The sequence below is a fragment of the Orycteropus afer genome, unplaced genomic scaffold (genome assembly GCF_000298275.1).
Source record: "Orycteropus afer afer isolate SDZICR_OR568_19922 unplaced genomic scaffold, OryAfe1.0 scaffold00922, whole genome shotgun sequence".
In the NCBI taxonomy this organism is placed as follows: Eukaryota; Metazoa; Chordata; class Mammalia; order Tubulidentata; family Orycteropodidae; genus Orycteropus; species Orycteropus afer.
Window position 1 is genome coordinate 481,855 of NW_006922509.1, and position 6,923 is coordinate 488,777.

The 6,923-nt window shown below is 38.8% G+C and overlaps 1 protein-coding gene across 1 annotated transcript in view; it reads left to right on the plus strand.

Moving 5' to 3' along the window:
- Window positions 1-6,923, plus strand: part of LOC122151948 (collagen alpha-1(V) chain-like) — a 67,421-nt gene that overhangs the window by 56,007 nt on the left and 4,491 nt on the right. The window lies entirely within an intron of this gene.

Consider the following 6,923-nt stretch of genomic DNA (forward strand, 5'->3'; position numbering starts at 1 on the left):
AAATATGTCTTAACATGTTAGAAAAAAAAATATTTATTAATGATATTTTTTTCTATTATTTCAGCTCTAGTAACTATGAAATTTTTGAATTCTGAAATGATAAAAATAGGAATGTTTTAAATGGGGAAACATCAGTAAAATACATTACTATTGCAAACCAAAATAGAACCTAATTCATTTTCCTGACAGGAAATCATGCTATTTCATCTTTACTGGATATCTTTCTGTAACTCCTTTTTGATTAATCTAGTAACATTAGATTTGAGCCTATATAGCATATTTTTTATAGTTTAAATAAGAATTCTGTAAATATGATTTCAATTGACTTACCTATGTTGTCATGGAATATCAATTCCTTTCCTTAGAAAGGCAAAATTTTAGATGAGTGTTTTGGTTCTTCAGTGCTGCTCTAACAGAAAATACCACAGGTGGATGACTTTGACAAATAGGAGTTTATTCTCTTACATTTTAAGAAGCTAGAAGTCCGAGTTCAAAGAACTAGCTAGCTCTAGGGTCCAGGTGAAGGTTCTTGGACATTAGGATTCAGCTCTGTCTCTTGCTCCTGGCTCCCTGGGGCTGGAAGTGTCTCTCAGCTCGGGCAGCTGCTGGCTGCTGAGGCTGACAAACCCAAGGTCAACAAGTAAAATGGCACAGTCCCAAGATTGTCAAGCAACACTGCAGGCCACTAGTTGAAGTCCAGAGACAGTTTCAAGATCGGCAGACAACATGACAGGCCACTATTAAGTCCAGAGCCAGTCTCAAGATTTGCAGAAAACATGGCAGGCCACTGAGAGGAAGACTTGGGTAAATGCAGTATCCAGATGTTCCAAAACGTTCAGAGACCTTTAAAATTTCTTATATACTGGAAGCAGACCACAGCTCTAAGGCTGTTACTCATCTGCTCACGGAAGATTCCACCATGGAGTTGATTACCTGTCTCATCACGGGGAATCACTATACCCAGCTGCCCAGCAACTCAAAACAAGTTCCAGCCAAGCTGACATATAACTTTAACTACCACAATGAGTCAAAGGAAAACCACAATTAAAATAATTATTCTCTTCTGACTGTATCTACTTCTTCAGAGTTCATAAACTTTAAATCTTCCCTACTAGTGCAAAAGCTCTAGAAGAATTCTTCAGAAAGTCAGTGTTTTTCTTTAATAACAAATGACATAGATGAAGTTTTGTATAACATGTTATGCTTACAAATTTTCTGTCAATTGATAATAGTCTTAGCACCAATTATAATTTTATTCATAATTTTAAAACTAAACTTTTTGCTTAAAAATTAAAAATATTAATAAATATAAGGCTTGTGTACGTATGTAATTAATTCTTTACATTTTTTAGATGTAACTTTGACCTGAACACTCACAGTTTTAACTTTTCTGCACTTATTTCTTGATTATGTCATTGACTTTTTTTTATATCCATCCCTGCTTTGCTGATATTACCTTTTAAAGACCATATCATCTTTAAATATACGTAATATTTGGGTGTAGAATAGAACATTAGTTGATTAATTACTGAGTTCACCTAGTTTAACTGTCATTCTTGGAAATGTAATGTTGTTGTTGTTGTTGTTGTTGTTATGTGCCGTTGAGTCAGCCCTGACTCATAGCGACCCCTCCTTGGGTTTCCGAGGCAGTATCACTACGGAAGTAGGATTGCCCAACCTTCCTTCTGAGGAGTGGCTGGTGGGTTTGAACCGCCAGCCATTTGGTGAGCAGTCAAGTGCCTTAGCCACTATGCTACCAGAACTCCTTGGAAATGTAATAGTAGATGAAAATTCATATAAAAATGTATTTTGTTTCCCTTATTTTCCATGAAAAGTAGTTAATTCCTTCATTTTGTTTGTAAAATCCATGCTTGTAATACCTAGATATCTTTAGTCATTGGATTATTTCCCTTTCATACACTAAAGTCAGTATTTGTCATTTTAAACATTGTGATTTTCAGTAGGTCCAACTGATTGTCATATTCTTTCCTAAGTCAAAAAGGGTGTCAGAATTTTAAGATGTTGTTGTTGTTGTTACATGCTGTTGAGTCAGTCCGGACTCATAGCGACCCCTCCTTGGGTTTCTGAGGTGGTATCACTACAGAAGTAGGATTGCCCAACCTTCCTTCTGAGGAGTGGCTGGTGGGTTTGAACCGCCAGCTTCTGGATAGCAGTCAAGTGCCTTAGGCACTGTGCTACCAGAGCTCCTGAATTTTAAGATAGCATTATTAAAATAAAACATTATATTAATATAAAGCATATAAAAATTACTGTTGAATAACAGCTTGAGAGCTCTGGATTCTGTTAAGTGGAGAGCATACTAACTTGTCAGAATCATCAGCCACCAACTGGGACTTGATATGAGAGTTTTGGATCAAGTAGTGTTACCATTCCCTCCCAAAAAATGTTGATATTTAAAACTGTAGCTTTCTCCCTGTTTTCGTTTCTCTGAATTGAATTGGTTGACAGGGAAAGAAAATATTTTTGTAAACTTATTGGTATTATTCTGCCAATGCAAGCCATTATAAAGTACACTTGCTGGTTCAAATATTTCTTCACATAAAAATTTATGACTAATGAACAATTAGAGTTATAATATCCAAAGGTTTTTTGTTTATCATTTAAATGGTAACAGAATGAGGTTTCCTGTCTCTTTCAGTTTTGTCATCTGGAGCCACAATACCAGGTAATAGCATTAGACAAAGTGATAAAACTTAAGAATTTAATAAATTGCACATGTCATCCCATAACAAAAACTAAATGAATGAGAAATTATTTCTCATTTTAAATGATTAATCATTTCTTTTATTCTGCAACCTATTCTGCCCAAACACGCTATTGAAGGAAACAGTTTAAACATGACACCTTTCATTTTATTTGATCACCATAGTAATAAATTGAAAATGTTCAAATGAGAAAAATGATTGGTTAACTTTGTAAAATTTTCTTTTGTAAGTAGAATTATGTAGCTTAACTTTGAGTTGATAATATTCAGCTGTATAGAGAAATCTATTTTTGACTTTGGCTAATGTAGTAGTCACCCCACTCCAAGCCCTTGCTGTCGTTGTTAGTTGCTGTTGAGTTGATTTTGGTCCATGATGACCTAATGCATGTATAATTCTGTACGCCATCTACCAGTACAGACATATCACGGGGATACTGCGGATTTGGTTCCAGGATACCCCAATAATGCAAATATTACAATCAAGCAAGTCACACAATTTTTTTGGTTCCCACTACATGTGAAAGTTATGTTTACCCTGTACTGTAGTCTTGTTGTTGTTACATGCCTTCAAGTTGGACCCGACTCATAGCGACCCCTCCTTGGGTTTCCGAGGCAGTATCACTTCGGAAGTAGATTGCCCAACCTTCCTTCCGAGGAGTGGCTGGTGCATTTGAACTGCCAGCCTTCTGGTTAGCAGTCAAGTGCCTGAGGCACTACACTACCAGGGCTCCTATACTTATGTGAGTAATAACGTCACTAAGAAGTTTGAAATATTGTGAGAATTACCAAAATGTGACACAGAGACATGAAGTGAACACATGATGTTGGAGAAAGGGCTCAATGCAGGGTTGCCACGATATTTCAATTTGTGAAAAATGCAGGCTGTAGCGCAATAAAGCGATATTTGCTTTTACATGCATCTCTGCCTGTGGGCTATCTCCAAGCAAAGCTGCTGGATTCTATCAGAGAAAGCCAAAGTGATGAGAAATCACAACCTGGAAACTGCTCTCACACAAGTATATCCCAACTCTTTTTCTCTCACATGGTGTAACAAACTGATTTCTCATGGTGGTAGCTAACTTGATATTGGAACTTTACTGGCTACTGCCTCTTTCTTGTTTCAGTTTCCCACTGTCTTTCTAGTAGTGTTCCTGAATCTTTCAAATGAAGTACTTTGACTTGAGCGTTTGTCTCACAGTCAGTTTCAGGGGGGATCCAAACTAAAGCAGTCAATTAAGTCTCTGGTTGTGTTTTCTTTCCTAAATCATCAAATTCTCCATTTCTATTTGTTTATTTTCCAGATGAATGGATTTCCTTATTCTGCAAATAAATTAATTAGACATGGTTCCTTTCCACTTTTTTCAAAGAGACGATACTTACCTCAATTGGTCCCATTTCTCTGCTTCTCTCAATAAACTCTCCATGATAGGATTTTCTATATAGGGTCATGTCCTTCCATCTTATTCACTCTTCAACACATTCCAGTCCAGCAAAAAGCCCTAACTATCCCAGATTAGGAGCTCTGGTGGCATTGTGTTTAAGGAATTTGACTGCTAACCAGAAGGCTGGCAGTTCAAACCACCAGGCACTCCTCAGAAGGAAAGCTGGGCAATCTACTCCCGTAGAGATACCACCTCGGAAACCCAAGGAGGGGTCGCTATGAGTCGGGTCTGGCTCGATGGCAGTGATTTTTTTTTAGTCCCTGGTTATTTAATTCATTCTTGCCAAATTAATTTTAGATTCAATCTCAATGAACACAGTTCTATTTTTACTGATTTCAATATCTCAGCAAAGTTTAGTACTATTGAAAACACTATAAATCTTAGGAATCTTCACCTTTGCGTTCGTATGGCTCTGAATATCTCTGATCATTTCCTCTTTTCAACTTTCATTAGGTTTACTGATATTTAAATTTTCACGAGTCCCAGATATTTCTTTCAGCTTTTTTCTCCCCTATAAAAAACGATCACTTACCCAGATGCTCACCACAAATGCCCGTACAACTCCTACTTTCTATTTATTCCCAACAATTAATGTATCAAACATCTCTTTTTGTTTACAGCATTTTATTTTTTCCATTTTCTTTAAGCATTTCCACTTCTTCATTTTATTAAAAAACTCTGGACCCAGTCACCGGCTTCTAAGCTTCTAAGGAAACACATGTCTAACTGGTGTCCGATTCTGTGGCTTCTAAGCCTCTAAGGAAACACATGCCTAACTGGTGTCCGATTCTGTGCTTGTTCAACCCACCTCACTGGCATCAAGTCGTCTCTGACTCAGCAACTCTATGTTGTTGTTATGTGCCGTCAACTTGGGCCTGAGTCATAGTGACTCTTCCTTGGGTTTCCCAGGCAGAATCACTACGGAAGTAGATTGCCCAACCCTCCTTCCAAGGAGTGGCTGGTGGGTTTGAACCTCCAGCCTTCTGGTTAGCAGTCAAGTGCCTCAGGCAGTAAAACTGGACCACAGAGTTTTCAAGGCTGTAAATCTTTATGAAATCAGACTGTCACATCTTTCTCCCAAAGAGTGGCTGGTTGGTTCAAATCAATGGCTTTTTGGTTAACAGCCAAGAACTTTAACCATTGAGCCACCAGGGCTCTTTCATGTTTTCTATCTCCACCTAAAATAATCTTCACAAATGACTCAGAGTGATATTTTTAACACAAGATGTTGTTGTTGTTGTTGTTATGTGCCGTTGAGTCGGCCCCGACTCATAGCGACCCCTCCTTGGGTTTCCGAGGCAGTTATCACTACGGAAGTAGGATTGCCCAACCTTCCTTCCGAGGAGTGGCTGGTGGGTTTGAACCGCCAGCCTTCTGGTTAGCAGTCATTACCTTCTTAAAATGATTTTGTGTATGCTCACTGAACTACGACTATAATTTCACTTCCTTTTGATGGCCTAAAAGTCCAATGTTATCTGGCCTCACACTGCCTTTCAAATATGGTTTCCTACAAAGGGTTCCTATTGTACGTGTGCTTCTGCCACATACTCAGGTTTTATCCAGGTGTTGGTAGCCCCTTTGAATGACTATAGATAGAAAAATATCGAAAATAGGCACAAACAGTTTAGCACATGTCTGCTAACTGAAAGTTTGGTTTGAGCTCCCAAGCAGTTCTGTGGGAAAAAGACCTACTGATATGCTTTTGTTTGTATAAGATTATAGTCAAGAAGACAGTTCTAATCTGTCATACATGATGTCCCTATGAGTCATAAGCAACTTGATGACATCTAACAAGAACAAAAACAAGAATGAAAGTGAATTACTATTTAGAATGAGCAAAGAAATCAAAAAATTCCAATTTTTTAGCAGTGACAAATATCAAAAGCATCATAAGATAAAGGAAAAAAACACAGTATTGTTACTGAAGAGTCTGTGACCCAAAAACCTCTATCGGGCTAATTCCTAAACCAATATATAACCTACAGAACATCTGATTACTGGATCCAAAACTGTCCATAGTTTAATTATTAATTATAGTGCTTTCTCTCTTTCCTTATAATGCTGTCACTCTTAGCTAGGTAGAAGCTGGCCCCTAGTCCCTGCCCTAAAGGATCAGCTACTACCCTTCATTGCTTCTCCCACTGCCCTGCCCTCCCTGACCAGGTGCAGTCACTTTTCCCATATTTATGAATGTGTGAAAGGAGTCCTCTATATTGTTTTCATTTCAATCAGCCTATGTGGTCTTTTAGGAGCTCTGGTAGGGTAGATCCTAAGGCACTTAACTGCTAACCAGAAGGTTGGCGGTTCAAACCAACCGGCCACTCCTTGGAAGGAAGTTTAGGAATCTACTTCCGTAGTGATACCACCTCAGAAACACAAGGAGGGGTCTGTCTTGATGGTGCATAACAACAACAACAACATGTGGTCTTCTGCATGTTGCTCCTGTTTGAGTGTTTAGCTCCCATCCCCCAGGTTCCCAGGCATCAGCTTGCTGCACAGTTGTTTTGCATTTTTTCAAAGCCTCTCACAGCCTCAGGCATTGTTATGTGCCATCGAGTGGGACTGGACTCATAGTGACCCCTCCTTGGGTTTCCAAGGCAATATCATTATGGAAATAGATGGCCTCATCTTCCTTCCCAGGCCTCGCCCAACACCTAGGGAACTTGATGGAGCCTAGGGGTCACGTGGTTCTGCGCTCTGACTGTGTGACTTTTAGCAGACACTGGACATGGCTCACCCTCTAGGATCTCATCTCC